At 39.2% G+C, this 22,964-nt stretch overlaps 1 protein-coding gene across 2 annotated transcripts in view; it reads right to left on the bottom strand.

The window, feature by feature from the left end:
• Nucleotides 1–7,574, bottom strand: part of plppr1 (phospholipid phosphatase related 1) — a 56,842-nt gene extending 49,268 nt beyond the window's left edge. Inside the window, exon 1 of one of the 2 annotated variants that reach the window (XM_042509927.2) lies at nucleotides 7,300–7,574. The gene's annotated coding sequence lies outside the window, so the exon portion shown is untranslated. The remainder of the gene's footprint in view (nucleotides 1–7,299) is intronic. The other variant, XM_042509925.2, reaches the window with a different exon arrangement.
• Nucleotides 7,575–22,964: the final 15,390 nt, after the last annotated feature.

The raw sequence follows: 22,964 nt of genomic DNA, 5'->3' as shown, positions 1-22,964 counted from the left end.
AGTCACAGTTCTTGGCACTTCTACCACTAATCACACCTACCATATGTGAATATGGAAACTTATATTTAATGTCCACCATAGAGTATGTGGATTTTAAAGCCCCATGATGTTGCTTACATTTTCAAACTGAAGATGCTCATGTAGCTTATATTCAATTTTGCCAGTTACTTTACAAACATAGTAAGAATCAATAACCAGCACATATTGCAACACCCCCTTGCAATATGTTACAAAGATTTTAAAGTCCTCTGAGACCTTCTGTCACCAAAAAACTCTTAAGTGCTGTATAGAAAATATGATTTGAACAACACCGCTTTCACTTTTAAATCATTTTCAAAGGAGATAAATTAAGCCTTTTTCTTTCAACAGATAGTCAACAACTATATAACTACAACTTCAGTATTAGCAATCAAATCCCATTAACTCGCTGTGATGACACACAGATTGTGCAGCAGCAAAGCACTCAGTCATCCCCAGAGACGCGGATTCAAGCCCTCGCCTTGGTCGCCCATTCCAAAAGACACGATTAATTTCTAGTGTTGTTCGTGGGAAGCCAGTGAGGGATTATGTCCTGACAAATTTCTCTATAGGTACAAAAAAGTATATTGTACAGTATTGTATCACTGTAGCTAGCAAGAATCTTACAAGCAGCCTAAAGATCACCTTAAAAGCTTGATTGATTTATGATGATAATAACGTAATTATCATAACAGGCCGAGCATTGTGTCTTTAATGCGTGTTAAATGGTTATTTCTTACAGTAATAATGAAAAGCATCACTTGATGGTGAGGAATTGCTATGGGAATTGCTTTTTATATCTTTTATGACAGAAAGTGTAACTGGGAAAGCTTGCAATAGCACAGTAGAGGACACAAGAATGTCAAACACAGAGACAAGTAAAATGAGATCAGAAACAGAGAGAAGTTGAGAGTAAAAGATCAGGAATATCCTGTTAGAAGCGAATCAAAACTTCAGGAATATCCTTTTAGAAAAAAATCAAAACTTCTCAAACTAAGAAAAAAAACATTCCCCCAGAGAGAAACTTACAGTATGTGAAAAAGAATCACGGCATGAAGACGCAGCAGAGACGAACTGAGGAGATATTAAGCTTTCTTTTCCTAGATGCTGCTAACCAGCAATGCGTACAAAAAAGTCTTCAAACACTATTCTGTACTTTCACATATCAAGCATTTCCTGCAGCTGCTGGCCTGAGTTTCAACCTCATATCTTTTTCCACATTAAGCAAAGTGGTGTTTGATATTAGCTCACCACCATGGCCTTGATCAGTCCTGCCTCAATGTCATACCTCTGTCTGCTTTTTTCTTTAATCATGCAAAAAATACTGTCAAATTCAATATTCACCTACTTCATTATTACTATTGAATAAACAGTGCAGTGACTTTAAGAAGCTTTTGGTTCATTTTAGTTGGAAATTCCTAATATGCTCTACTTTTATTGACTTCTTATTGAGTCTTCATAAGGTTAAATTACATTTTATAATATTGTCTTTTTCATAAATTAAATTCTATATTTAAAATCAACAGTTTGGGTTAAGCTAATGCAGTGAATTATTGCTGCAGGAATGTTGGTTGTTGTTTTGCATCCCAACAAATGCCATTAGTAAACAACTGCAAGTGCTTCAGGTGCATTTGCATATGTATGAATGTAAATTCTTAAGTTAGGAAAATGCATTTCCACGAGTCCTCCGAGGCTTCTGCGTGTGTGTGTGTGTCTTCACTCTGCGTGTTGCATGCTGAATGACACTATGCAAGGTTTTTTTGTCATGGTGCTGTAACATCTCCAGATTTCGATCTATATTTAGATCAAACGAGCTCTTGATCTCCAAGTGTTCAGCTATTTTTCAGTCCAATAACAACATCAGGGCCATCACAGCGCCGTCATCCTGACCCAGCTGGAGATAAAGAAGTCTTTCCCCTTTGAGATTTCTCAGTTTTTCTGCAATATCATGCTTGTATGTATTTTCATCACCCTTACAATAATTTAATTCCCAAGCACTGATGTGTTGTACTTTCTGTAACACGTTGTGTAAAGATACTGTATATAGAAAGGCTCTTAACCTTTTTCTTAACCTCTTGTGACTTTATGCTTCTAAAAGACACAAAAGTCTTCTTGTTAGTGCAGTTTTCCCAAATGGGCATTTCACATACAGCTAAATAAATCTTCTGCAGATAACCACCACCACACCATTGCCTACAACTTCACAAACCGCTGAATCATCACAAAAATAGGATAATGAAATCGACAATTGCTACCCACCATCACAGTTTGGACTAAAACTACACAAACACTAGCACAGTGATAACTCTGAAAAGATGAAGAGTAATCATATAAAGCCATCCATCAACTTAATGTTTGTTTTCGCTTTTGCTTTGTTGTGCTGCCCTGTGAGATGTTGACAATTTAGACTGATCAGTCTTTACTGTTACAGTTTAACTGGATATCAAACTTCAGAGTTCTGTGAGTGCGGATGCACCAATACAGATACCAATATCAGATATCGGTCTAATACTACACGCATGTACTAGTAATCACACTCATAAAATGGCTCCGAAACAACGGCCTCTGATACCACTTTACGACGGGGTGATGTTACCCTCTTGTCAGTTGAGTTATGTCGACTAAAGTAGTTGATGCAAGAACTCAAGGAGTCCACCAGTACTAGTGGGAGATAGCAAGAACCAACTTTGCAGCAAACACTGGAGAAGCAATCGAAAAATGTCCAAAGACAACCCACAAAAAACAAAAAGCTCTTAAACAATACTTTGCTTTGATTAACCAGCCACTATCACTTGTTTATAATACAGGACTTTGTCGTCTTCTAAGTATTATGTTCCTGAAGCCAAAGTTTAAGATTCAATGTGTCTGAGACCACAGAGTTTTGGATATCGATGAGTGAGTTTGCACTGAATGCCTAATAGACACTTTTAACACACTCTTTAGCCATTAAATGTACTTTAAACCAAGTTTTGACTGTAGTTTTTGGAGGCAAAGTTATTGTATATTATATATCATTTTAATTTGCTGCAATATTTGTTTATGAGATTAGACAAATAAACAGACACTGAAAACTAGTGATGAACAAAAAAAATAAAATAAAATCATGTTACTCTGCACATATTTACATTTTAAATCAAACTCTATTTTTAGTGTATACCTAAATAAGTAAACTAGCGATCTCAAATCCATCCTTAATGTGGTCAGTGACCATGTTTATAAAAACACAACCCCGGCTCTCAGCCAGCAGGGACATTTGGCTGCAATTCCAAGTATTTCTCCATTAGCTCCCATTCCCATTCAAACTAATTATATACACAAGTCTGAGCTGAGAAGCTCACGCTGCATTCTGGCATGCTACAAATACTGGGTGTGTTTGTATACTAACCACTTTACAACGTACAATTTTTCCTTCAAATTAATCAAGCGTCCTTGTAAATATAGATGTTCAGCTACATTAGCAGGATTGTGTGGCTTCTGGCAAACCGAGCAAAAATATTCATGACAGCGCTCCCACTCTTCCTGCTCCTCACTGACACCATATCAGCCTTATGTATCAGTATTCTTATAGATAAAGGCAAGGCCACTCTGTCTCCAGAGGCATGCCTTATCTCACCTTAGGGCTAAGCATTCCCCAGAGACATCCCACTGACAGATATATTACCCAATCAGAACACCCTACTGCTCTAATAACACTGCCCCCACATCTTGTGGTAATCAAATAGCTGCTATCAATGGACCGTGGAAATGGTTTATGTGTGTGGCAGTCTGAATGTATGTGTGTGTATGTGATCAATAAGCAGTCTCTAGTGTGGGAGTGGAGGAGGAGTTAGATATCAGACATGAGTTCAGAGGTCAGTGTTTCCTGCAGCGTCACTACTACAGTATGTCTGCATGGTGTGTTTTTTAACAACAAAAGGCCTCTGCTGGTGTTATTATTGTAATTTTTTAAGACATTTTGAAACAGCACTTTGTCTATATGATTTTTTTTTGCCATGTGTTACAATAGGTTACATGTCCTACAGCAGCTTTGTGTGCTCCAATAGGCATATGTATGAAGCCAGAAGTGCCAGAAGTGATTCTGTCTATCCAGTTTCCCTAAGCACTCACTCACTACGGCATGTTGCATTTCACTTGTATGGTTTGATTTATCACTCACGATATGAGGAGGTAATCACACACTAGAGCTGATTTTCATTTTGACAGATCTCCTGGGATGCTCCACTCTGTTGCAAGCAACCCTCTCATTGTTCTCCACATGGACATATCTGATGATAAGGCAGGCATGTTCTGCAGGGTTACTCTAAATGTTGCGGAGCTAGATGTGCCATATCCCAAAATCACACAAAAGTAAATGAGTGAGTAAGCTTTATTTATATAGCACTTTTTCAAAACACAATTACAAGGTGCTTCACACACACACACACACACACACACACACACACTAAATATAATACATCAATTAAAAAATAATAACAACATTTTTAAAAAGCGCAAAGAGACAACCAAAACCAAAACATGAGATGTGGATGAAGATCTATAAAAAGGTTTGCCTATGAAGATGAGTTTTTGGTAGATTTGTTCTGATAACAATACTAGTATCGTCAATTCCTCCAATACCACCTAAAGTGCTGGATGGGACATAGACCATATGCACCAGTCTATGTGATCTATTACTTTCAAGTAGTTTCACACCCGGTTACATCTGCAGTTTTTCCTGAAAACAATTCTTAGTCACGACTCTGAAAAGTAGCCTACAGAGCAAGTTGCAACACGCAGCAAAGAAGAATTAATTTTAGATAGTGTGACATCGGCTGTAAGCAAAATTTGGCAATATTTTCACTAGAAAGTCCCGTCAGTAAAAAGGCAACATGTGCTATGCAAAGCTTCAGTTTCCAGGTGTGGCACTACTGTTGCCATGCCATACAGATATCAATCATTTCAGATCAATACAGGGTTAGAGGTATAGGCCTTGTGCTTTTTTGGTTATGTTTTGTTTTGTTTATAACACAGTAGTATTGGGTCAGTACTCTGTATCTGCTGCTATGCAACTTCAGGTTAGAGTCTGTATCAGGAAGGATAAAATGTTATTGGAACATCTATATTTTTTGTTTGTTTTGTTTTTAAAGGGCCAAAAGACTGCAAAGAGGCATTTTTGAAAACAAATTCTGCTACTATAAAATATTCATTGACTTCTCTCTACGACCAAAATGAAAACAATGAATCAAAACTGTCCCAAAGGATAATGAAAGGGGACAGTTTACACTAAAGTTGGAGCGTACAGTAGCCATAGGTCCAAAATGTTTCCATCACACTGCAAAAAAAACAATATTAGACTAATCATGAATTTGAAAGAATTAAAACAAAATCTATTGTCATGTTAAACAAAACTGGAATAAAACTAACAATACTTAACTGACTAAAATGTCACCAGAACTTGCATATTTTTGTCAAAACAACAAGACTAAAACCATTAAAATAAGGTGTCCAAATTGTGACAACATAATCACAATAATGATTAGTTAAAGATGTGCTGATGTCAGAGACCTCACATCAGAGCACTTGACGCAGCTGCTGATGTCACAGGCCAACATCACTACAGTATCTCACTGCCCGACATGATGATGTCATTGTGACCTCAGCCTGGTTTGCCATCTCATTGGTCAAAAGTGACATAACCTTTCAAGGAAGAGCAAACACACACACACACACATGCACCCTACCACAAAACAAGGCCTCCTGTATGAGTATAGAATAGGACCTTTTACACATGCACTCCTGTGTGCATTCAATTGTATGCAAAGCTACAACAAACAGACACACATACTGTGTAAATGCGTACTTATGTAGAGCCCATCTTGTCCGTGGGTGTGTGCCAAGAGGTTTCTTGTATTCGGCGGGCCCCACTGACAGCCGAGGAAAGGCTCACCTGATGCCCAGCCACCTGCCATCTGTCTGCTGAATAATACCATTCGCCTGCGATACCACGGGGACGAGTATGAATACACCTGGCTGTCAAATATAAACACACACAGCAAAACGCACCAATTCACAGGTGCCCGCTGCAAATAGCTGGTAGGAATATGTGCCTCTCTGGGTGGGTGATACTATCTTTCTTGCAGCCGAGGGACATGAGGAGGATTCAATACAGATGGCAGCATGAAGACAGGCAGTTAGGAAGCATCAAAAGCAATATATCCCCCTCACTGCAGACATAATATCCAATAATAAGAGAATAAGCAGCACTTTTTAGACAATAGATTGACTTCTACTACAGTGAGGGTCCAGTAACCATTTGGATATGGGTCTGCTGAGCATTTCAGCTCATCTGCAATGCCTCTCAACTGCAAATTTTCACACGATTTGAACTGCATTGTTTGATGGCATTACAAAGCCTAAGATACAACTTACAGTAAAATCTATTCATGCAATTTGACCTTATGTGCAAAAAGCAGCTGCATGACAGACATTTCTCACACAAAAGCACTATCTTTTTGCACCAGATTTTTCTCATTTTGTGTTGGCATATCCTTAAGGAGCAATAAAAGAATATTGAGATTCGCGTCTTCTATTCGCAAAGGCCAAACCTGCACATGCACGCGGCCGTTTTCTTCGATATGATGATAGGAGAAGCAATCAGAATGGGATGATGACACAGGCTGCACTGAATTAATTACCCCATACAGCTCAACAAGGCATCTTAACAAGCATGGGATTTCAGTCTTTCAGAGATCTGAAAAGCATCAACTGCGCTGTGCCTCTGTGTCTACGGGGGCTGGTTGGTTGGCTGGTTGGTTGGGGAGGAATAGCCACCCTGTGATGTTGGGGGGCGGGGAGATGGGCCGAAATTTTTCCTTGCTGGACTGGAGACACATTTGCTCGGCAGCGAGGGCGAAACATTTGAGCAAATGTTTCTCTAAGTGCCATAAATGAGGGATGCACAGCGCGGAAACGCACATTATCTGGCAAAATGCATTTTTGAAGGGGCGTAAATAAGCCCCGGAGGGCGGTCACTGTTGCTGATAGAGACAGGTGTCTGTCTAAATACCGATATCGATTCTTTCTAACCATTAAAACACTATTACACACACATGTTGTACTGAATTTGCTCTATTCACATAACCGTTTTCATTACGCGCTTTGATTCTTGTTATCTGCTGAGTCTCCCCCTGCGTTGTGACTTGATTTAAGGTCCGAACTTGCCTCAGCAACAGACAATAGCAGCACAGTCCCGTTTCCTCCTGTTTCTCCCCCACAGCATCTGCACGCATCACTCACACTTACCGCGATTTGATGAAGCAATATTCCAGAGAAAAGGCGAATCCATGGAAGAAAAAAAGGAGGAGAAAGGGGCGAAAAGGAAGCCGTGAGCACTCCCACTACTACTATACTACTACTCCATCGGCTCAGCAAAGCTCTCGGTTTGTGATGGGGATCACGCAGCGTGTGAGCGCGTGAGGATGGATGCTGTGCCTTGTCGGGAGGAGGGAGGGGGAGGCGGGGACAAGACGCTTACTCGGGTCCAGTGGAGCGTACTTAATTCTGTGTAGGGACCTTGTGTTACAAGCAAGTCTGCCGTCTAGCCCGCATACTCCCAGCCAGCCCGCCCTATAGACCTGCAGGTCCTATAGGAACACTCCTGTCTTTATCCCGGAGTGGAGAGGCGGCAGCTTTGTGGCTTTTTTCAATGCTGCTTCATATTCATGAAGCTTCACACGTTCATTGAGACGCTGCTTTGCTGTTGAGGTCGGCAGGGGCGGAGTGAAACCAAGAAACAGCCCGGGGTTCACTGTCAAGTGGCCCCACCAAACTTAAACTGATACGACATACAACTTACAACATATTTGTTGTTTTTCTTTTTCTTTTTGGTTTTCTCCTTGCTGGGCTAGGTATCAAATATTCTATACCATAGGGTAGCCAACACATTGCCCTGCACGAGCATCTGATTGCCAGCAGACGCAACATGTTATTTGCCAAAGAATGTAATTTCTCATTCATTACAATGTGTTATTTTTCAACTATGTTTCTCTTAGTTAGAAAAGTATGGAGCATTAAAAGTCTGTAAGTGAAAAGATTTATCTGACAGCTATAAAATGCACACACCTCACCTCCAAAATCCAAATATATATATATATATATATATATATATTGTAAATGGCACATAACTAAACAAATAAATATTCTGATAGAAATAAAATTTTACAAACTGGTTTTATGATTGGTAGATATTTAAAGATATCTGTCCAAATAACAGTACAAGACTACTTGTTTAAAACTAGCGTGAAAGAGGCTTAAAATGCAGTTCCTCTAATGACCACTAGATGTAGTTTCCAAGACAATTTAGATGGAATTATTTATTATAATTATTATTATTATTACTATTACTATTATTACTATTATTATTTAAGAAGAAAGAAAAAAAATCTTTTAGCTGAAACTTCTAATTTTACAAAAACATGTTGGTGCTTAAAAGCAAATATCATCTTTGCTTATTTATTAATAAGACTTGTTTAATTTAGATTTTCAAGAACACACACACACACACATACATATAGCTTCCAAATCAATCAACAATACAAAACTAAGATTAATTTTACCGCAGACTGTGGTGTCACACACACACAAGGATTTTAAGGTTATGACCAGGGAACCTAGCCATCTCTGTCTCCTTCCTTCACACCACTGAGTTGTCTTATTGCATAACATATCTTGTCTCAAAGTCTAAATCTACCATCCCACCTCTGTGACCTGGCTAGTTGTGGCATTAGCTCTATGAATGCTCTGCTGCCAAAAGTGGGACAGACACATTGCAGTGAAACCAGTGTACCCATCTCTGCTACAAGACATTACTGAAGAAACACTGGTGTGCTCAGTGATCTAGATTCAGGGAGCACGCTACATTACACTCTGCGCTTAGGCTCCCCCTCTTCCAATCCTCTGCTTTTTCAGCCCACTTCTTTTACTCCTCCCCTCGTCTCTCATCTGTGGCCTTCAGTCACATTAATCAAACTGAGCAGAAAAACTGATGTTACTGTAAAATCAAGAAATGTGCAGTCAGCACAAGTTATATTTAACAGTGGTGCTAAAGTGGTTTGAAGGCATGTTGGATAAATTTGGGGTGTTATACTGGATCTTAATGGGGTCAGTGGTGGCCCAGAGGAAGACAATCAGGCTCAGGACTGGAGGGTTGAGGGTTATAAATTCCCAGATCATCTTGAAAGTTGGCCGGAGTCTACAAAATCTTGTCTAAATTACTGACACTGTACTCTCGAGCCAGGTATTTTACCTATAAATGGCTCAGGGCTCAGGCTAATTGCTGACACAATCAGACTGTGGATGTATTAGTCACTCCAGAGGTTCGTCTCTGTGTACGAATGTGAAGAAGGATGATGTTAGAACAGATAAAGCATCAACTTCCAATAAAATCTGAGGCAGCATTTTGAACCCAATCTTAAGTGCCTTGTGAGAAGTCAAACATGCATAAATTCATTTTTTATGCCTCAATATCAGTAATTAACATGGCCAGAGACAGTATGTTTTCAGGTTGTCCATCCGTACTTCCCATTCTCTTGAGCGCAGTATCTCAGAAACACCTTTAGGGAATTTCAACAAATTTGGCACAAACGTCCACTAAGACCTAAAAATGACCTGACTAGAATTTGGTGGCTAAAGGCCAAAGTCATTGTAACCTTGCATCTGTCTCATTCTCATGAAGAGAATATCTCAAGAAGGCACTAAGGGAGTTTTCTTAAATTTGGCGCAAACATTCACTTGGACCCAAGAATGAACTGATCAGAATTTGGCAGTCAAAGGTCACTGTGACCTAACAAGATATGTTTTGGGCCACAACAGAATTTGTACAATAATTATGACAGAATTGCACATAAATGCATGAAAGAAGTTGGTGAAGTGATGGCATTTTATATCCAAAGGTCAACTTCACTGTGACATCATTAAACAAAAACACATATCTGGACATTATTCAGTTCTACAATTCAGGAGCAGAAGGGGAGACATTTGGTCAGCTCGTGAATTGTTAAATCTTTGGTGGCCACTTTGAAACTGTGGTGATCGTGTAGATTTTCTGTGCAGTCTGGTTCAGATGTGTGTGATCTCATGTTTTAGAATTTGTTGCATCTTTGCCTCAACATTGATATCTGAAGCATTGTCTTCTGTCATGTCTACATATGAGTTTGGACAGAATGGATCTCAACTCCAACTTGACTGGATGGAGGAGACCAGAGGCATACAGCTGCAAGGTGGTAATTTTTGGTTATTGTTTTGTTATCTACTGGGTCCAGTAGGGACCAGAGCACTGCCAGATCTTGTCAGAGTAGACCTGAGGATAACTGGACCAAAATGCAGTCTACCTGAACAGACCCAAAAAAGGGTGAACACCAACAGTAGCAGCAACGGAAAACGTATTGAGATCCTTAACTTGAGTAAAAGTAGCAATGCTGCAGAGTGAAATCAACCCAGTATGAGTAATTTTGTGTGTCCCAGAAGAAAAAGAAACATAGTTTATGTGCAGAAAACAGCCCCTCTAAGTGCTGTTATTGTACTCTATACTGATGGATTATTTTCATTGATGCATTTTACTGTTGAAGTTTTATGGGTTGGCGGTGATTTTGTTTGCATCTGTAAATGTTTAGGTAATAATGCACCACGTTTTAAAACTGATTGTGTATTTGATTTATTCAAAACATCCAAACTTAAGCCTCTGAAACCCAAGAAAATGGTTTGAATTATTTCAAATAATTAATTCTAAAATTACTATAATAATAGTTTTTGGGACATTTCTCCCTATTCTTTGGATTATTTACTAATTATCTTCCCATCTTTTTTGAAACGACTTTTTAGGTCATTTTCTTGTTTACTAATTCATTGTAATTTTTGGATATGTCTTGCCAAGTTGCTCATTGTTGTTTTTTTCCCCTCATTTTATTGAAAGAAATCAAGCCAACTTGTTCTGGTTTCATAGGGTCAAACAGCTTGCAAGGGGTCTGAATGCAGTGCAAAAAAACAGATATCGATCCAGGTTTCAAAGGGTTAAAAGCAGCATTTTATATCAATGAAATAAATGCAGTGGAGTAACAAGTGAATGTCTGACAAATGCGGTGTAGTAAAAGTAACACTGTAAAATGAAAATTCTCCATTAAACTACATTTACCTCACAATTTTTTAAGTGGCCCAAAAGTGCCCTAGTAAATGTACTTAGTTCGGTTCTACCACTGACTGGCATCAGCATGATGTGCCACTAATTAATGAGCAGCTGCAGTTAAAAGAGTGGCCTTGAATGTCATTTCTCTTTCATATAACAGTTCAAAGTTCCTGTCTCACATCAAAAAACAAATGTTATCCTGTGGTGATTACGACACATTTGCAGTCAGAGTTGCTATTAGACATTTTAATGCACAGACCAAAGACCTGTAGCAATACAACGTGATCCCACCAGACTCAGTGAGACTGAATGATATTTAAGCCAGGCTGATGGACCAGTGGGGACATCATGAAATATAAGATCTAATAGGTAATTTAATAATTGCTTTGTCCAGACATGTTTAAAGAATTAGTTCATTTGAGGTTTCAGGTCTAGACACCTGTTATTCTCATTACTAAATTAGTTTGATTTTTTAACTGAGTACTGCATATTTTTTAAATACTCTGCCTATATCTAAAGCACTGTGGATGCACACTTGACATAAATTTGATCACTTCTTTACAGTTTTTTGCTCCAACAGAAGGAGCAGTAGTGAAGAAGCTTCATTCTATTAATGTCTCAGTCTCATCGGGGGGTAGAAAAGAATTTTGGAAAGTTCCGGTTCCCAAGGTTCAGACGTCGTTGTGCCGTGGGAAAGAGATTCATCAGGTTGTTTGTATTTCCAAATATTTTGATGGCACTCGCAACAGAAACTGTTTACTCAGAGAAATGAATGTTTTGTTTCTGTATGTTGATTTATAGACTGCATCCTCTCTCTGAACATTATATGCAGCTGGTTTCTGCTGGAGAATTCATGTGACATAAAGCTTATACTGAAATGTGTCAGAGGAAGGCTATTGAATAATGTGAATTATAGCATCCACTGGTGCAAGTTTGATGCAATCAGACGCAGCCCAGTCGCCAAAGGAAAATAATGGCTTTGTTAGTTTCTGTAAACCACTGCTATATTACATTTGTACGTTCCATATGAATGATATCAATGTTTCTATAGTGACCCTAATATATAAACTGACTTTATCATTGTGTGGTTGACGATATGGTGGATGGCATGGCACCACACAAGATGCCTTCCAAGCTGCAGACTACTGCAGAATACGTTTTTTTAGCAAGTAACTGCTGTATCCTATGGCTTTTTAGTCATTAGAGAGGGTGTTTTTTTAGCAATTAATCGCTATGTTTCCATGAAGGATAGAACATAGATATCATTGTGTTTCCTGCCAGTGTTTCTCTACAGACACATTGCTGAATTTTCTGCTGCGATAGAGGCACAAAGAGTGGTTGCTTTCTGTGCAACATTGTTGAATTTATTGCCAGGATAGTTCAACAAAAAGTGGTTGTTTCTTTTACAAAGACATCACTGGGTTTTCTGTCGCAACTGTTCCACGAAAAGTGGTTGTTTTTCTCCATGGTATTGTTGTGTTTCCAGTGGGGATTGTGCCACCAAAACGGGGTATTTTAAGGCAAAACATAATTTATTTCCCCTCATTATAACAAGTCATTTTTGTGCCTGAATATTACATTAACCACTGCACTGTTGGAACATAAAGAAACTGCAGTTTTAAAATTTCAGTATATAATAATGCACAAATGTAATGTATCCATGTTTGTTTTTGTTTTTGTTTTTTTCAGAAATGTACAATTTCAACATTAATTTTGGTGACTGGGTTTAAAAACAGGGTTAAAAGGTCAAGCTACAGTTCAGAAGACTTCAAGAAATGCACAAATTAAGACATCAAGGTTCGAACATCTTCAGTGGTTGTGCACAACAGTTCCTTCAGTTGAAAAGAACAAGGTGAGAACTCATCCAATCAGCTGAAGTCTTGCAAGGGTTAAAAAGGCCTCTGAACAAGAGAGAGGTCAGTGCACAGTCATGCAAACAGACCTTGAGCCACAAGTACACAAACAGCTCTGCAATGCTGGCATGCAGAGGGGCATTTCAGTGAGTCATCTGCTGTTGAAGTCGAGAGAAAAGATTGAGATTCCTACATAGATGAATTCTTTTTAGTGTTATATGATGATAGGGTGATGATAAACTTTAGCTTATTACTGCAACTGTAATTATGTCTGCATCTTTGCTTGAATCTATGTAGATTTTCAGATCGGACACCTGCAAAAACAAAAGTCAAAAGATAAAACTTGAACAGTGGATGTAGAAGTCTTTTCATTGTCCATGTGCACTCTTTCCCTTGGGTCTACACACACACACACACACACACAGTGAGAGAGAGGAATATCAGCTTTCACTACATCACAGTGAGCACGCTTGTCATCTCATATACTGTATGCCTGCTATTCTCTCCATCTGCCAAAGGAGCTTCAGACAGACTCAACAATAAGGTGCAGCGTTTCACCGATTTGATAATAGAGAGAGCAATAAAGCATGTTAGTAAGGGGTATGCAGTAACAAGACTGTGTTTTATTAATGACCGGGACAATTGATGCATAATGATAAACTAAAATCAAGCCAGAGTCTACAGTGAAATATTAATTAGGCTGATCTAACGTTTAGATGACCCAGCTCTTCTACCTTCCTACTCTTCAGCTGTTACTAACATTTCCAGACTCACAACATTGTGACATAAGCACTCCCAAAGTATGATTAATGTTTACATGTAGGAAAATGTGAGCAAAAACTGTTTCACAATCAGGAAAGGTACAACAAGAGTAAAATATTGCAATGGAAATAAGGATGTGAGGGCCGGTGGGCAGAAATGGAAACAGTGTCTGTACATGAGACCACTCACCAGAAGAAAATGTTGGCATTGTACATTTATACGAACCATGTACGTCACATCACGTCATGTGTATCATATCAACAAAACTGATGTAGTAAATGAGTAAGACTTTCACGATACGATAACCATCCCAGAAAATACAGAAAATACAGTGACCAGAAAAAGAATAAATCCAGCAGGGACTTTTTTAGTAAAGAAAAACCAAAACAAATTATCACAGAAATGAAGGTACGTGAAAATAGTCTACCGTTTGAAAATCACTTTTAAAAACAGGTGAAATTCTCCATCCATTTGCATTCTTTTCAATACCACAGATAAGCAAATGTACACTGCATAATAATCATCATTTTTAATACCACAATATACCTTGAAATCCATGGATATTGGGTTCAATTTCCAAGTTGTAATCTTTTTGTTGCATGTCCAGACTTTTTTTATTGGGGTGGCCCAAGCGGAGGGGTGGCATGAAGTACGAGTGCTGCTGCCTGCACACGTGTCGGCATAGCTTTAATTTACCATTTTTTGTCTCCACTACCCAGCTACTTACCTAGCTCCCTAAAATCGATATTAACCTTGATGCCTTTACAAAAGTTCTAATATACCTAAAAATATAACCACTAGCCAATCATTTTATTAATGTGAAAGACTGCAGTCAAAGTGGTGTGTTCTTTTCAAACCGTTGCCAAATAATCCTATCAATGGCAGAAGAAAATCCTCTTTATTTTATTACCATCCACAGTGTGTATTCTGTATTTCAGACTCTCTGCTCATTTCACCACATTTGGTGCGGCGAATGATAGTCACACTCCAGATCTCCCTCTTCAGCAGTTTGCCAACTGCCATGACTCCTCTCTCCGGCACTCAGTTAAGTGTCTCAGTGGGTTTCAAAAGACTCTTCCTCACTCTTTCTCCTCACTGTACTCTCTGAATAAGTGGCTGAATTTGTGCAACTATCTACTTATTGATGGAGCTTCAGAGTCTCGCTGAGACTGCTGTGCATGAGTGTGTCTGTGTTTTGTGTGTCCACGGCCCCATTATTCAAGAAGCTTATTGATCGGAGGGTGTTTGGTTTCTCGGCGGCTCCTAAGCAGTGGGCTCGTTTCCATGGTAACCTAACAGGCTGGCCGCAAAGCACCGGTCTTGGCTGTGATCAGTGTTGCTGGAGAGACTTGCAAACGACCATATACACACACACACACACAGAGACACACACACACACACACACACACACACACACACACAGCCTAAACACCAGACAATGCAAGGTTTTATATACCACTGACTGTTTCTAGTGTCACTCAGAGATTCCCTCTTTCTTTGGTGCTACTAGAAGTAATGTATCACTAGAAAACAAAGTATCACTTTACATTGGCCTTGCTCCATTTCATTAAAGCATGTAGGCTATTAACTTGACAGAAAGTATTGCACTGTAAACACAGGAGCTTGCTTTATATTCAAAATTCCATACATTTTTCATAATTTCAACCACCCTGTACAGCAATAAGGGGCTAAGAAGGACAAAAAAAACAAACAAAACAAATAAATAAATAAACATAAACAACATAAAATACAATATAATGAATAATACATAAGTATATGTATATGTATATGTGGGTGTGTGTGCACTGAAGACTTACACACACATGAAAAGAAAAACGATGCAGATAAGTACATTGTAGTGGCTTTTGAATTAACATTGGCATTGCGTGACCTTTGCAAACTAACCGGATCAACACAATTTGATTTTAAAAAAAGGAATATAATTTTAATGTGGATCTAATGGACATCAAACATTCATAAACTGTCCAAAAAATCTTCGTGCCCTGGTGTTCCCATGACATTTACCTGGTCAGAGAACATTTTCTTGTATCAAGCATCACTCTTTATTGTTCTCAGGAAATTCCTGTTTTCCTGGTAGCCTAGTCTTTTAGATTGAGCAACATTAGACATTGTGTCATGGTTTTGAATTGCACTTCATTCATTTATCATTAATTTATTCACTTGGTTTGTTTGTTTATTGTGTCTCTGTTGTCATTTCAGACTCTGCCACTTGCTCTGCCTGCCCTCATCAGTAGAGTCACTTCACCTGCAGATCATCACTCACATGTTCCTCATTCCCCCTATACCTGCCAGGTATATAAACCAGTCCACTTTCACTAGCTCTCTGCCAGATTGTCTTTGTGCCCCGTGCCTCACTCACAGTACCAGCATTTCTTATCTGCTTTGTGACTTTTTGAGATTTCGACCCTGCATTTGTATTCTGCCTCAGTCTGATCCCATGTTAATTTGTTTATTGTGAGGATCATTTTTGCATCCTTGTTCTGTTTTAGCAAAGACTCTTCGCTTTGTTCATTCCCTGCCTTCTGAGACATGCTCTTGGGTTTCCATTGATAGGATTAATTGAAGTGTGACACATTAATATTTGATGGAATTTAGGGGTGATTTTGTAAATCTAATATGATGCTCTACACTAAAATAGGGAAACTATTTTCATAAAAAATGAGCTTTTTATCTCTACATGAATTAACAAGCAGTGTAGTTAATCAGAGATTTACTCTGTACAGCACTCTGCTGCTGCGTCTGCCCAGATGGAGTGCCCAGAGAACACGGTGCTCTGGATTATCGAACAGTTCCAACAGCGCATCAAATTTACGCACAGCCCAGTTTGTGCTACAGCACTCAGAGTGAGGGTTTCCGAACACACCCTTGTGATGTTGAGTGACCAAAAGCTGAGACAATATCTAGTACCAATATCAATTTGAAGTAGAATACTGATGACAGATGACAGTGATACTTCGTCACCTTAGAATTATAAGTTTCTATCTGACATTTTTGTCACTAGTTATTTTTATACTGTGATTTGTTGGTTTTAAGTTGTGTGGTTAAGTAATCAAATCCATTGTGTTCCTAACATCTCAAAACAACATCATCTTGATGTAGAATTACAACATTTAGTCGTGCGGTGTGGAAAACAAATTTTAACATCTGTGAAAGAGTCCAAGATCTTTTCTGTCATTATATGGATGCCAAGTGCCAACTGGGAATGTCTTATACACGAGTTTGAAGACCATACATTACTTAGTTACATTTTATGGATGGAGGGTTAATTTTGTTTCTTTGTGCTCAGTGGATAAATTGGTCCACTACATGTTTGCTTGCTAGATTGAGGAGGGCTGTTAGCCTCTACAAAAGAGGAAAAATGTGCCTCCTGGTAACAAAAATTGCCTCCCATTAGCTCCAAAGTGTCTTATTATTAGTTCTTATAAAAAGTTAGCGATATGTAAACATAAATGCAGCAACATATCAATTTCTACTTTGCAGGCAATGGAAAATGCAATCAAACCTTATCATGCATTTGCCTTTAATGCATATTGCTGAATTGTGATTTATATCATTATGGACATCTGTTTATCTTAAAGCAAAGTTCACACAGACACAAATCTAAAAATAAATAAATAAATGAATTACTAACCAAACAACAAACAAACAAAAAAAAAACCACACGTCCACACACAGCCTGTATTGTGTGGGAGTCATGCTGATCTGCTGCTATAAATAACTTGGCTCGGAAGGTTGTCGTGGCAACCAACAAACTGATGCCAGGGTGGGAGTGCTCAGCTCCTTGAAGAGAAAAGCACATTCAGTGGAGGGACAAGCAGTGACAAAGGAAAGATGTAAAGGAGAAGGGGAAGGATAAGGCTGGAGAGGGAGGTCGGAGAGGATAAACCGGTCCCTGGAGACAGAAAAGAGTCAAAGTACAAGAGACATAGGACAGAGGACACAGGTGAAGGTAATGGATGAGAGGGCAAGGAAAGATGTAAATGATCAGATAGAAGGAGTAGAGAGGGTTGGAGTGTAGGCTTTATAGAAGAAAAACTGAAAAAATAGAGTGTTGTTGAACTGCAAGTGTGAGGATGGAGAGAGCAAAGACTGGAGGAGGAGAATTGGGGTGAGAAAGAGGATTTGAAGAAGATCAAGGAGGAATGAGAGCAAGAAGATGGGATGGGGAGAGGACCAAAGAGGAAACAGTGGGGCATAAAGGAGCAGAGAGAAGGAGAAGGCGATAACAAGGAAGACGAGAAGGAAGGATGGAGGCAGATGACACAAACAGCGGTCTGCTAACGGGTGCCTCTGTGCATCTCAATCTGACACAGAGGGCCACTGACCAAGCAATGGTATTTGACGAGTTGGGAGTGGGACCAGGTTTACTATTCATCAATTTACCTTTTCCAATCTAATTTAAAAACACAGTCTGCTTGTACTAAAATGAGGCACTATGCCATTTCATTGCCCTCCCCATCCTCCTCCCCTCCATTGGCCTTGCAGGACAGATGCTGGTGCAGACCTACTCATTCCAACTCAGACCCACACAAACGGCTGTCTGGCCTAATATGTGGCGCACCGTTGTGTGAACCGACACTAATGCTGACATGAGGCTTTAACAGGATCACAGGGGGAGGAGGAGGTGGGTCGAGGCTAGGAGCGAAAGGGTGCAGAGGGCTAGATGGATATGCAAGAGGGGGTGAGAGGGAGATGGAGATGTTTAAATGAGTGGGAAAAAATCAAGGAGGAGGGGTTAAAGGGGAGCGAAGGGCAGAAATACGATGCATTTTGAGGGAGAAAGAGGTGAGGAGAGACAGACTGGAGACGTTTGGGGAAGATGTGGGCTTAAGGAAAAGAGAGAAGGGGGTGCAGGGAGGATTAGTGAGGCAAGACAAAAGCCCGAAGCTGCAGAGAGAGCAGGAGCTTTTCATCCGCATCAGCCATAAATCATCACACCCATTCTGTGGTATTTTTCTGACCTGTTTCATTCTGTGTTTATCTGCTTGATCATAAACACAGCCGGTGGAAAGTCCTCTCTGTTGTTGTTGCCTCTGTTTCTACATCTCTCTTCATCTGTCAGTTTCTTTCCATTTTTCTGGCTCATTCAATGCTTCGCCATTTCTCAGCTTCTCGTCCTGTGTCTCTCTGGTTCTCCATCTCTTTCTGTGTACATCCATTTGAAAACAGTGGAGGGGGATTTCCCCAGAGAAATCCCGCAAGGATGAAGCCCTCCAGAGTGTTGCCGTAAAGAAGCTTTCTTCTTTTCTCGCAACACATGACACAAATAAAATCACATAAAAAGTTTGGCTTCAGAGCAGTGTTAGTGTATGTCTAACTTTTCAAACAATTCCCACAAAAGTACAGGAGCAGACCGCTATTAAATCTGACATTCAGAAGTCTACTTTTAGTCTTTGAAACCTGAACAAGATTTCTCTCAAAATCATCGAGAGAAGGCAATGAGCAGCCCATGGCCCAAATATTAGCAAGAAATTAGTAAAACGTTATGTGAAAATTAAATAAAAACAAGCAAAAAAAGAAAAAAGAAATAGACCTCAAAAAAGTGTAGAATTTTTTTAGAAGTTTTTTTTTCTTTACCATAATTCTACAGGGTTATTTTACAGGGTCAAAATGTACACTGCTTCTACACTTGAACTGTGGGCTGGATTTGATCCAGAAGAGATTATAGCTTCCTCTTCGACACTCCTTGTGGATGGTGTTAAGTGCTGAAAGTGGGTTGGGACTATTCTCTATCCCTTAAAACAAAAGAAAATGTCACGTATTACATCATGAATGCCAGTTTTTAGTGCTGATACCACATTTACTAAACACAATTAATTGTAGATTTAGAAAATAACAATTAATTCGCACTGAAAATAAACAGAAACAGGAGCCCAGTCTCATTCATTTCTGGGTGTTACACAATTTCTGCACAATGAGTGTAAAGCTTAACAGAAACACAGTGGCCCAGTTTTCTTCTCCATCAAAATGAGGATGCTGTGCATTAAAAGCCAATGATGCAAACAGATGCTGATGCCTCAATCAGATAGAACTTTCTTCTAAGCCTGCAGGATCAGCGCCGGGCTTTGATTTGAGTCCAAAACGTGGAATTATGACTTCCAGATCCATCAAGTGATGCCATGGGACCCAAAAATACTCTTTGCCATAGACTTACATTGTGAAGAGATGTCTGTGATCAGTGGATAACATTCTTTTGATCGTCACAACCATCGCAAAATGACTCCAGTATTACGATTCAATCCATTCAGTCCAATAGCATTTCTGAAGTCTAGAAGAGCCGCAAAATTGAATAACTATCATCAAATGTCCGTGCATGGTTGGAGGTTAGGCAGATGAATGGGTCAAGCAAACACAGGATTATGACCCACGAGACAACTTTTGTTGTCCCAATTTTAAATCAAAAATTCGTTTTGTTATTTTAACTACCTGAGTTCATTTACTTAGCACAAAGCTGTACATTACTACATAACAAATGTTATTTTGTGGGTAATTGTGGGCATTAAAAAACATACTCATTTCAACCCAATGATATTTTCTCAAACCTAAAAAATTAGTTTCTTAAACCTAACTGTGACTGTTTCAAAAGTTAACCACATGATTAAAACTCCAAGTGTTAAGAGTTGTATTTGTCATTTTGGATGTCATTAGCAAACAATCTATTATGACATTTAGGAAGGGGAACATGTTGATCTCTTGACAGCACAGGTGCTAGTTTAGAAAACACTCCGTGGGTTTCATTTGAGGGTTGGAAGAAATGATCTATGTGGTTGTATGGGTAAGAGGACTTATTGGAACTTTTTGTACTTTCTATGACCATCACAAACAAGTCTCAGAGGTTTCAAAGAAAATGAAAAGTAAAAATGACTCCTTCTCAATAGTGCACTGCAGCTGTAACCCTCACTGTTTCTGAGTCTTTGAGCAGTGAAGATGCTTAGACGTCACTACTTGAGGTAAACAATCTGAACTGAATGGGAGCAGATGTTCTCTGAGAAGCCTAGGAAGCATGAATGGGGTTATGATGTCACTGACAGAGGACTTTAAATGGTTGCCATGGCAATACTGATTAAGCTGTTCACTTTGAGTATTAAAGAAAGCATCACGAACAAACAAAACAATTTTGAGACCTGAATTGATTCCTTAAACTTTAACTTCCATTACGGCAGGTTAGGCTGAAATTTAACTTCACTCTCCGTGATTTCTAACTTACATTTAAAACCCAAATATTAAATCTGCAGAACTCTTTTTAGTAAACTTACATCCTTTGCATGAAGCTGGTGTGCAGGATTTTTACATATAGCTGGACAAAATAGTGTCAACCAGCCATTGTGAAAGGATGAAGAGATTAATAAATTTACTTTGTGGTTTTTTCCACTTTTGTTTTCTTTTTTTGTTTTAGCACTAGTTTTGTTTTAGTGCTTCATCTTTATGTAAGTGATTTTAATGGGTTTAATTTTTTTGGATGCTACCTATGCTGACAGCATAAAATAAAGGCTTTTTTTTTTAAAAAAGGAAGTGGACAGACACCATGCCAACGAGGCAACAACTAGGAGTACAACAGAAGTAAAAATCCTCCGTGGATGCTCCAGATAAAAAAAGAAACTCTTTTCAAAGGAGAGATTAAAGTCATAAAAAGACGAGAACACTACTGGGGGCTGGGGAGATGTGTCAAGCACACCTGCAGGCATACGTCGCAAGCAATTGTCGACAGTGTGTCTGTAATTACTCTCACTGCCAGAGGGGGGGGACAAAAGTTCCACACTCCAGCTTTAACCTAACCTCCAGCAAGTTAATCATGATTCTAATCTCATCTGTAAACTCACAGTCTGACCCAAAAAAATAACTCCCTAAAATGTGAGGAACAGCAGGATGTCCTCAAAATGCATTTTTTTTTCTTGAGGAGCAATGTCCTCGTAAGTATGGAAATATAGAGACATTCTGACATACACAAACATGCATAAATACACACGCTGTCACACACTTTAGCACAATTTCATACGCAGGCCTGAGGGCGCTCTCTCAGAAACTCTGTGCCGTGTGGTCTGACCTAAACAGTGACAAGGATTACACACACACACACACACACACACACACACACCCCTATACATGGTGCATGTAAACATAGGTGAGTTGTGCTTCCTATTTGTGTGATTAAATCAGTGTTGTGAGGTGGAGGAGGCAGCATTCATCTCCATTAGAGACTCAGAGGGCTGAAAGCTCATGGAAGCTCTGTGACTCAACACACATACACACACACACACACACACACACACACACACACACACAGTAAGGACACAGAGAGGCAAACACATTAGTAATGGAGTTTGCTCTGGGGCACTGAAGTGTCCAAAAGAGAAATATAAAAATGTGAATATCTCCAAATACCCAAATACTTCATGTTTTGTGGATTTCGTTTGATTAAATTCTGCATTGTATGTGCACACAATGAGCATGAGTCCCTCACAGAGGATCTGGACTGTGATAAAAAAACATCCTCCACACCAAGAATGCTATTTATTGCCGGCCAGAGAAGAAAATGCGTTGCCCATGAGGATAAATAATGTAGACTTACATCTGCGGGAGATAAATAATACAACATACAATCTTTTGTTTCCTCCTCTCCTCCCTCTTTAAGCATCTACAACCTTTTTCTTGCCTGCCTTCTCTCTCATGTTTTGTCACCTCTCCTCCCCTCACACATTCTCACAGGTCAGTGAACACAGTACAAGTACAAATGTGATGCAAATGTAACAGCCACCCATCTGTGTATAAACATCCATGCTGTAAGATTCATAATTCACAGAATAGAATAGAATAGAATAGAATAGAATAGAATAGAATAGAATATTGTTTCAGCTCATATTCCAGTAGCCCTGACGTTGATCCACCCTGCAAAGGTCACTCATGTCCCACTAAAACAACTTTGTCATCATAAACGCAGTGAACTGATATGACCATGTTTGATTGCAGCAGTATATTACTTGTTTTCCATCATGCACACATCGATGTGATGCTGCTAACATTATAAATGTCAACACTGAAGTAATTACATTACCAGAATGAGGGAAGGGTGCAACATAATATGCATGGCTTGACATCATCACTGTTCTGTTGATGCCACTGAAATGATTCCATAAATGAACTGACATTTAGCC

Source organism: Plectropomus leopardus, chromosome 20 (assembly GCF_026936395.1).
Source record: "Plectropomus leopardus strain MGB_pleo_1.0 chromosome 20, ASM2693639v1, whole genome shotgun sequence".
NCBI classification, from domain to species: domain Eukaryota; kingdom Metazoa; phylum Chordata; class Actinopteri; order Perciformes; family Serranidae; genus Plectropomus; species Plectropomus leopardus.
Note: the sequence above shows the minus strand (reverse complement) of the source record. Positions and strands in the feature narration are given on the sequence as shown.